This window comes from Xiphias gladius, unplaced genomic scaffold (genome assembly GCF_016859285.1).
Source record: "Xiphias gladius isolate SHS-SW01 ecotype Sanya breed wild unplaced genomic scaffold, ASM1685928v1 HiC_scaffold_582, whole genome shotgun sequence".
Taxonomy (NCBI): Eukaryota; Metazoa; Chordata; class Actinopteri; order Istiophoriformes; family Xiphiidae; genus Xiphias; species Xiphias gladius.
Genome location: NW_024402280.1, coordinates 39,561 through 50,655, shown reverse-complemented (window position 1 = coordinate 50,655; position 11,095 = coordinate 39,561). Strand labels below are relative to the sequence as shown.

At 38.3% G+C, this 11,095-nt stretch overlaps 1 pseudogene; it reads right to left on the bottom strand.

Moving 5' to 3' along the window:
• Positions 1–2,547: 2,547 nt before the first annotated feature.
• LOC120787749 lies at positions 2,548–8,341 on the bottom strand (annotated as a pseudogene).
• Between the last annotated feature and the right edge of the window lie 2,754 nt (positions 8,342–11,095).

Here is an 11,095-nt window from a genome sequence, read left to right as displayed (position 1 = left end):
AAACAGGAGGAACGTGACGCTGCAGTGAGGAATGCAGAACAGATTGAGAGGAGAAGCACTTCCAGCAGTATGTTCAGCAGGAACTTCACAAGGCAGTAGACAATACATGGCGTCAGGAACACCAGAACCTGACAAGCAGTCATAAAGAGACAAATAGGGTCGACCTGAGGCCAACCTGCCTTCCACCCATTTGAAAAGCCGCAAAGCCAAACAGCAGGAGACCAACAACCTGGACCTCAGATATGGAGAAACAAAATGATCGACCCGCCACAGACCTGGCTCTCCTGTGCACCAGCCGTCTGTAAGCCCCGTCGAGCCTCAGCAGCACCATTATACACTTGCCTTCCACCCATCCGAAATTCAGTCAAGCACAGGTCCAACACCAAATTATTTGGACCAACCTGATCTCCCCAACTCCCGCCCTGTCCTGCCACCTCATTTCTCTTTCGTATCCTCCAACATTGTCCTTCTCTTTCCCTTTTCTTTCCATTATTGTTTCCTAATATTCCTTTCTCTTAGAAGTTAGAAGACTTGCTTGAGGTTCTTTCAAATATTTTACCTCTCATTCGAAAGGCTTTCTCAGTTCTTACTGTGAGTCATGGACCCATCCGGCCATAATTTGAGTCGTTAGGGTCCCGTGAGTCGTGGTGAGAATGGGTGTTAAATTTACAAAAACAAATATCACTTTTCAAGAAACAATAATTGAAATACATAAATAAAAAATAAATAAATAATATAAAATGTCTGGACTTACATAGTGGTCACAGTTATGTGGCTATGGTATATGGTAAAATGTACAATAAAACATAGTGCAATAGGGGATACGTTATTATACACAAACTGTGTCTGTGTTACATTCCTACTCTCCACAATGCTGTCATTTAATTTCTGTATTTCTGTTCTGGGGGTGTGGATGGGTTGGATGGGTGAATTAACATTGCCTTGAGGTGTGGCTTACAAGGCAACATCATAGATTTTTCACAGTTTTTTTGTCTACATTACAGAGTTATTGTATTTTCATCGGAAAACGTTATATATACTTTACTAACTCAAAAAGGTGGATTTAGTTAGACAATAAGTGTCTAACTAGCCCTTAGTATATTTTAAAGATGTATATATATATATATATATATATATATATATATTTCTGTATTATATTTTTTTTTAAAAACTAAAATGGTTGTATGTTAAATAATAGAATTCAAAGCAAATTCATAGCAATTTAACAATACAACAGGGAATGCACTTGTAATGTTAAATACAAAAAATATTGAATATCTATTATCAAAAAGTGACAGACTTCTCTTGGTTCATATTCTAACACTACAGGTAACTCATAATTAATTAATTCTCGGGGCCTTGATAATACGGGAGGAACTCATGGACCATTCCAGTAACAATTCAAAACACTGGGGACATAGGCTGTATGTATAAACTCTATTTAATCAGGTCATCTCATTAAGATCAAAGATCTTTTGCTGGAGACACCAGAGTCAAGCACAGAGAAAGAAAAACAAACAAAACCAGACATAACAAAAGCACATATATGTAGATATAAAGAGCATAGCCAAACAGCTATGCCAGACAACTCACAGATATACCTCTCCAAGTGGAGTTTGGAAACTTGTGTACCGTAAATGAAGAATGTCCACTGCTAGTGTAAATTTGGAATCTTCTTTAACAGCTCGCTGAAAGCAGCACGGTCAGTTACAGTTAAATCTCAGTGCCGTGGATAATTAACAAAGGCACTACCAACACACTCGGCCAGCCGAGCCTAGCAATTTAGGAGAGGTTTAAATGTGCGCTCCTGCCAGTGCCAACTGTCCCAAGGTATGGGGTCAGTTGCAACAGACTTCTTTCTTCCAATATCAAATTGAGTTCACAAAATATGTAGACATATTTGAATGATGTAGGTGATACAGATATGAGTTTAATACATTCGAACTGTGTTGGTCTAGTGTCAATAGTCTCAGAGTAATTGAGCAAAATGCAAAAGTGTACACTGTAAGAATTTGAATACTGTAATAAACGTAAAAGATTGTTTCATACGAGTGATCACCACCTTAAAATGTTAATTTAACTGAGTTGGTACTGAATAGTCTGTAAAACTCCTTTCATAAATTATAATATTGACTGAACAACAAAAAAAAACTAAGTTCAGTCAACGAACATTTTACATTCAAAATATAAAAATAAAGTATTCTGGAACTAATAATTTATTTTTGTATATTTTCTGAGCAGCTAATTGATACATATGTGAGGAGAGTATAAATGGCAATGCAGAACAACTTAACAGAAAACACTGTGTACATCCCTAAAATGAGGTATGCATTTTGAGAAGTAAGCCTACTAGGCATTTCTCATCACAAAACTGAGATGCTCTTTAAGAATGTCCTCTTCGTCTGCTTTTGTTCTCATCCCTGCGGCACTTTTCTGCATGGCCCCCATGTGTCAGGCTACATGTCCAGCCAGCCCCGTCTTCAGTTGCTGAGCTCAAAAGGGAGCTGAACAGCAGGGTCACGATCGTTTTATAGGGCCTGCTACCTCCTAATGGGCAGTGAGTGCGAAGTTCTGCCTCAGGATGCCAAGGCAGAGCATGTTGAAGGTCTATGTGAAGCACACACTCATTGAACTGGAGTTACATCCAGGTACTATATCTTCTGGTCTTGTTTTTTTTGGTTGGTGTTGGACATATGTTATTTTCGTTGTCCATGCAGGTGTAATGGCGAGACGTTGTGTGAACTAAACTCAAACATCTTTAACCGATCGCTGCAGTGCCATCTTTAAACACCTGCCGACCAACTACACTTGTATCCCGGCAAGTCAGTCACATGTCTGCATGAAAATAATAATGAAAGCTGCAAAACTGCAAAAATGTCGATGAGTGTTGTTTAATTAATAATTCAAGTTACTTTGTCAGTTCGCCTCGTTAAACATCAGCATCTATGGCAAACCTGCAGTCTGGTAAGATTACTTACTACACATATTTTTGTACAAAATTTTCTTCCTACCTCTCCGTCGTTTTCTCTTTTTGACAATGTGTGCCTACAGATAAACAGATGTCAGCTTTGTTTGTCGGATTCATACAGATTCTGGGTCCCTGCAGGACCTTGGAACTGAAGCAGCTAAATAGAGTTCAGCCATCACTAATTTTATTAATTACTCCAGTGCTATTGTGACATGTCCAGATGTCTTCTACCTATTGCGCATGCTGGCTAACCGTCACACTGTCATGGCTTAATGGGACACTCAAACTAAACAGAGCCATTGTTTATTATGTTATTAGAAACACATGCTTTTCCTATAATGGCAAGCGAAAATGACCATCCAGGGTGATGCTCAGGTGAGAGTGGCATTCCTAATTTGGACATTATTTTTTTCCCCCCGGTGTGACAAAACACTGCCAAACTCTCTTTAAAAATCCAAACTAGGAAATAAATATAATAAAATATGTCAAGAAACAACATAGGAGCAGTTAACAGCAAAATGGTAAACCAAAGGCAAAATGTACCTTTTTGTTTTCTTTTTGTTTTACAACACAACTCATTTGTCTTGGTTTATAGTCTTGTCTCAATGCAATATTCATAGAGTAATCATTTTTGTTATGTTGATTGTATTTATGGTATTGAGATTATTCGGGGCTGCTGTGGTCTAAATCTTGTTGGATTTGAGCTAGTGAAGGTGTCTCCACCCTATGGCATCACAGGTACTTGGAACATGTTTTTTCTCATTAAATGCAGGATGACCAGGCTGTCTTGCCGAATGAGCTGGTAAGGAAAATAAATCCTGCAACAATTAAAAATGTATGCTTTAATTAATAAACATTACGCATTTTATCACAACCAACAAGAGGATAAATGCAGTACTGAAGATCAACTGAAACATCTGACAGTAGCAGACATCATTTTTTTACACTAACTTGTAAAAGGAAATTTGACCTAAAGAACTAAAAAAAAAAACTTAACTAAAGCATTTAGATAAGTCCATGTAAAACATTGACCGTATCTTTCAAGTTACATACTCTTTGAAATACAGGTCCTATAGATAACATGATTAAGCATAATATTTACATAACATAGTACAAACTAAATTATATTAATGAGATTTTTACACTTAATGTGGACATTACACATTAATAAACCAAGCAAGTACACACTAGGTTAGACCTCACTTTCATGTGTTTGTCTACATAATTCAAGATGACATAATGATAATGTATCAGTTATTCGTGGCCATTTGGAAAAAATTCAGACAATGAAATGGACAGCCTGTTCATTATGCTTGCTACATAAAGCTACTGGCTAACTGAGGTTATTAAATAGACCAAGGGGGCTAAATAATTCTTATTTGTAGTGAAGCACATTTTAAATCACAGCCCAAACAGTTTCCATGTCACAAAACAAGTATTTTCTTTTTCTGCAATCACATGATCAGGAAGAACACTGGGAAACCCTTAAGGTCGAGGTAAAAGGCATTGGCATTACAGCAGTATGCTATATTGCACGAGCTAGTCAGCATTCAGGAGATAATCTAAAACCTAAAAAAAAAAAGTGGACAGATGCATAAAAAGGCAAAGTCATTTAGTGTTTAGAGACATGCATCTCTCACAGTTTTCATCAATGACGACTAAGGTAGTTATCCTGCCTCCTTTAGAGTACGTGAAAATGATTGATGGTCATGAAGGCAAGAGAGTATATGTGGCCACAGTGACTTTGTTTTCTGTTCAAAAGGCTGTAGCTGCACGTTTGCCTGAATAAAATAAGACTACCAACGGTTGAAAACAGCATGCGATGAGTGTAAAAGGGGTATGCTAAAGGACCTGTCCCACAGTAGTTGCCCTAAAGCCAAGTTTGTACTATAGACTCAACTTTTAAAACATCTTTAACTATAAATATCTCAAGTGCAAAAAAGCCAGCTCCAGCCTTACTTCAGGAGAAAACGTGTCAAGGTCTTCCCCAGTGTAGACGGGCTTAAACAGACAAAGGTACTTTTTGTGGCCATTAAGTGCCAGTACGTAGCCAGTGTAGTCTATCTTGTGGTTTTCACCGTCGTCCCTGTCCGCATCGATCTGCATGGCGTCCTGGGCATATTCCAGCAGTGTGTTCATCCACTCACTGTGCTTGTCAATATTCAGGAAGGAGAAATGCAGCGTCAGGCTCCTAAGAGAGAGTTGAAAGAATGAATGTGACGAAGTATCTATTGTTTAATACACACAAAATAACTCATAATGGACTTTATTTATTCCCTGAAAGAAGGTTTAGCTTACCCCGTGAAGGAGTAGACCTCTTTGGCAAACTTGCTAAGGAGGATGTTCTTGGAGGCGTCAGTGAGCACCAGCACTATGTTCATGTGTCCTGGCCTCAGCTTAACCAGGTTGCTCGTGTGATATCTGTCAGCTCTGTCACCTCCACAATATTCTTCTTGGGGGCCGACTAAACCCAAAAAATAAAGAGCTTAAAAATACAATGATAAATCATGCACTCAATAAAAAGTCAAACCCACTATTTTAACTCAAAGAGAACATACAACATATTTTCTTTTCTTTTTTTTTTTTTTGGCTTAGTGGGACACTAAAATATAACAGAGTCATTGTTTATGTCATTGGCAACACGTGGCTTTTCCTACAATGGCAAGTCAAAATGTCTGCTGTGAAAGAGGCCTATGACTGTCGGTCACACATCCAAGGTGTTGCTCAGGTGAGAGTGGTGTTCCCTATTTGGACACTATGTTTTTCCACCATTTGACAGAACACTGGAAAACTCTTTCAAGATCCAGCATCCAAACCAGGAAATACAGATCATAAAATTGAAGTCAAGAAAACAACGAGGAGCATTTAACAGTCAAATGATACAGCAAAGGTTACATTAAAAATGGAAAATGTACTTTTTCTTTTTACAGCTAAACAGAGGGCAAATAGACTTAAGATCCATTCAATTCAAAAACAGGGGTGCCATTTGATGTTGTACAAAACAATATGAACATAGTTCATGGCAAGACAAGTTCATTTATCATTAAAAAACAGTTATTCTACATTTGCTCTGGCATATAGTTGAATTTATATTGATTGTTTTCATTTCAATATTTTCCCAAAGAATATGCACAGTATGCAGTGATGTATCCCTTTTAATCTAAAAGGCTTCTGGGAAATATAGCACATCTGTTTAATAAATGTTACAGAGAAATATAAATGTCTGGGTGGTTTTTCAAAGTAAATGTCATTTAATTATAAATAAACATTTTCAATGCCTGCATTTTTTATCTAATTTGTGCAGCAATAATGAATTCATACACATAGAGTACAGAACTTGTTTTCTTTGCATTATTTGAGGTCTGAAAACACTTTTTTGTTATTTTGACCATTTGTCATTTTGTGCAAATAAATGCTCTGAAGGACAATATTTTTATTTGGAATTTGGGAGAGATGTTGTCAGTAGTTTATAGATTAAAACAAAAACGTTCATTTTACTCAAACACATAACTATAAATAGTAAAATCAGAGAAACTGATCATTTTGCAGTGGTCTCTTCATTTTCTCCAGAGCTGTATAAGAAAAGCCCCATTTTTCAAACCTAATTTGTCGGAAAAAAATTGTGTCTAAACATAGTTTTGTCTGTTCATCTGGGTTACACGCAGTGCAAAAATGCTTATTCGCTTTGCCCAAGTCTAATAATGGCAGGGAAAACCCTGCAAGAGAAATACACCTCATTTTCTGTTTTTCAGAGTAATTTTCATTTATTTAAAAGGAAAAAATTTCAATGCCAGCATTTTTTTCTAATTTGTGCAGCAATAATGAAGTCATACAAATAGAGTACAGAACTTCTAAAAGGTGTTTAATTGGGGAAACATGAAAGTGTAGATCCTGCTGATTCACTGTATCCTGCAAAATGAGAACGTCCTGCAGGGATAGCCAGCAGTCCAACAGGAAATAATCCTCCCATATCAGAATCTTACAGGAATTGTCATGTCCTGCAGAACTAGGCTACAGAATCACGTCCTGTAAGATGCAGAGTTACGTTACAGGACAATGAACACTCCAGAAGGACCTTACAACATGTTCTGAAGGACAGCTAGTATCAAACAGGAGCTAATCCTGCAGGACATACAGATTTCCTAAGAACAGAGAACTTTCCTGTGGTACAGCTATAGAAGATTCCTGCAGGACAATACATTATACTACAGGCCAATATGTAACACCTATACAATCTAAATATAAATGGAGGAATCTCTGTCTGTCTGTCTTTCCCTACATCGATTTTCTTGACAACCGCTCATCCGATCGACTTCAAACTTTGCCGGTGTATTTCTGAGCACCCACAGAAGTGCTGTGTCAACTGAGAAGTTTTTTGGACGGATTTTTTGGAAAAATGCTTAAGCCCTGTGCCCAAGTCTCTTAATGCTAAGGAAAACTCTGCATGAGAAATAAACCTCCCCCCAATTTTTGTGTTTGAATGATCTCATTACAAAGATACATAGTTACCAGTAAAAAGGTCATGACTATCTGAAGCACATGGAAATAGCATTGCCAAGTTTGATAATGTATATCCAAAAGAGAACCTTTCTTACTTTAGGAGAAGGCTATTATTTATAACGACACATGCAAATTTGAGCACAGAACCATTGGTAATGGCAATCTCATTCATTCAAAGCAGATGAAAACATGTAAAACACGATTCATGTGGTAATTACCCATTATGGGCTTGTTGTGGCAATCAGGTCTTTTGTAGATTATGGCGGTGAGGTGACCTATGTCTTTAAAGACCCCAGTGCCTGAAGCCGGCATATAACATTTTGAGACAGATAAACAGATTTGTGTCCCTCGGTGCTCTCGGGTGATTGGAATCTCAGGTGAAGTTCAACTTATAGAAAGTGCAAAAATCCACTCTATCAGTGCCGATCCTCAAGACCTCCGTGGTTCACGCAGGGAATACTGTTTCTTTACCGCTAAACTGAAGGGAAATAGACTTAAGATTCATTCAATGCAAAAAAAGGGGGTGCAGTTTGATGATACGTTATAACAATATGATATGACAATTGCTAATGGCAAGACAAGTTCATTTATTGTTTTTTAAAAAAAGGTATTCTACGTGTCCTCTAGCATTTATTTGAATTTATATTGATTGTTTTCTTTTGAATATCTTTCCAGAGAATATGTACAGTATGCAGTGATTAACCCATATGAATTTAAATGGCTTCTGGGAAATATAGCACATCTGTTTAATAAATGTTCCAGAGAAATATAAATGTCGCTACAATACACTACACTATAATACATTGTATTGTCCCGCAGGACAATACATTGTACTACAGGACTATTTGTAACACTTACACAATCTGTTACCATGGTAACAATGTTTTCTTTCGAATTGAGAGGGAGGATTCTTTTGATGATGTCATAAAGGACTCTGATGTCATAGCTGATGTCATTTTGCAAGAAATTATATGCTGGATTACCACAGATCTAGCAATCAGCCCCTACAGACAGGTACATTTTGTACAGGCACTGTAATACTACTCAAGTATACAAAAACCAACCAACAAATAGAGATGGCTTCAGAAAACATGAACACTTTGTCCAGGGCTGAATGGGTCCAATCTGCCCAAAGAAAACAGCCTATTGATGTTAAAATATATAACTGGTGGGCAGTGGAAGGGACAGATGTCAATAGTCGGTTTTTTAATCAGAATAGCGCTGTCAAAAAATTCAACAGTGTAGTCTTAAGGAAACGTATAAACCGGGAGAATCAGGCAATGGCTGAAATGAAGGCAAGACGACAAAAACTGGCCGAAGATGAAAACCGGAAGCTTGAAGAGAAGATGCATGCTAATTGGAAAGAAGCTCTGAGAAGGGATCAGCAAAAGGTCCATCAGAGAAGGCTTGAAAACAAGGCCTTTGTAGAATATCAGGTAAGGCAAAGGAGAGAAAAGGAACTCCGGAAAGAAAAGGAGAGACTGGAGGACAAGAAACATAGAGAATATCTCCGCAACCTGGATGAACTGCATGCACGAGACCTAATATATGAGGCAGAAAAAAAAGTTCAGTCACAGAGAATTAACCATAAAATGCTACTGGACGATATCTACAGACAAAACCTCGACAAAGAAGAACGGCTGCATAAACTTAATATAGAGGAGCAGAAAACCAAACTTGCTCAGCTTCAATCAGAAGAAATGCTGATGCAACGAAAAGCTGAACAGGCAGAAAGGTTCAGGAAGCTCCAGATACCAAAGGAGATTGTTAGGGACAAACTGGCAGCCACAAACAAGCAGCAGGCTGCCACTACAGCTCTGTGGGAGGAGCAGAGATTTGCCAAGGATGTAGCTAGGAAAGAGGCTGCAATGGCAAAGCAGCAGAAGGAAAAGGAGGAAAAGAGGGCTGCAGAGCTTCACTCTATCTCTGCCTTCAGACAGAAAAAGATTCATGAGAAAGAGCAGAAGGCAAAGGCTGAGAAACAGAGCAGCTTCGACTGGCTTCAGGCTCTGAAAGAGGCTGACCAGTTGTCTATAACAAATGAAAAACTGAGGGTTCAGAAGGTCAAAAACGACTTAAATAAAATTAACCAATTTAATTTTTCAATGGCAGCTGAAAAACGTGCTCGCTCGCTTCAGCAGCTGAAACAGGAGGAACGTGACGCTGCAGTGAGGAATGCAGAACAGATTGAGAGGGAGAAGCACTTCCAGCAGTATGTTCAGCAGGAACTTCACAAGGCAGTAGACAATACATGGCGTCAGGAACACCAGAAACTGACAAGCAGTCATAAAGATACAAATAGGGTCGACCTGAGGCCAACCTGCCTTCCACCCATTTCGAAAGCAGCAAAAGCCAAACAGCAGGAGACCAACAACCTGGACCTCAGATATGGAGAAACAAAAATGATCGACCCGCGACAGACCTGGCTCTCCTGTGCACCAGCCGTCTGTAAGCCCCGTCGAGCCTCAGCAGCACCATTATACACTTGCCTTCCACCCATCCGAAATTCAGTCAAGCACTGGTCCAACACCAAATAATTTGGACCAACCTGATCTCCCCAACTCCCGCACTGTCCTGCCACCTCATTTCCCTTTCGTCTCCTCCAACATTGTCCTTCTCTTTCCCTTTTCTTTCCATTATTGTTTCCTAATATTCCTTTCTCTTAGAAGTTAGAAGACTTGCTTGAGGTTCTTTCAAATATTTTACCTCTCATTCGAAAGGCTTTCTCAGTTCTTACTGTGAGTCATGGACCCATCCGGCCATAATTTGAGTCGTTAGGGTCCCGTGAGTCGTGGTGAGAATGGGTGTTAAATTTACAAAAACAAATATCACTTTTCAAGAAACAATAATTGAAATACATAAATAAAAAATAAATAAATAATATAAAATGTCTGGACTTACATAGTGGTCACAGTTATGTGGCTATGGTATATGGTAAAGTGTACACTAAAACATAGTGTAATAGGGGATAGGTTATTATACACAAACTGTGTCTGTGTTACATTCCTACACTCCACAATGCTGTCATTTAATTTCTGTATTTCTGTTCTGGGGGTGTGGATGGGTTGGATGGGTGAATTAACATTGCCTTGAGGTGTGGCTTACAAGGCAACATCATAGATTTTTCACAAATTTTTCTTTTTTTTTTTTTGGCTTAGTGGGACACTAAAATATAACAGTGTCATTGTTTATGTCATTGGCAACACGTGGCTTTTCCTACAATGGCAAGTCAAAATGTCTGCTGTGAAAGAGGCCTATGACTGTCAGTCACACATCCAAGGTGTTGCTCAGGTGAGAGTGGTGTTCCCTATTTGGACACTGTGTTTTTCCACCATTTGACAGAACACTGGAAAACTCTTTTAAGATCCAGCATCCAAACCAGGAAATACAGATCATAAAATTGAAGTCAAGAAAACAACGTAGGAGCATTTAACAGTAAAATGATACACCAAGGGTTACATTAAAAATGGAAAATGTACTTTTTCTTTTACAACAACTAAACAGAGGGCAAATAGACTTAAGATCCATTCAATTCAAAAACAGGGGTGCCATTTGATGTTGTACATAACAATATGAACATAGTTCATGGCAAGACAAGTTCATTTATCATTAAAAACAGGTATTCTA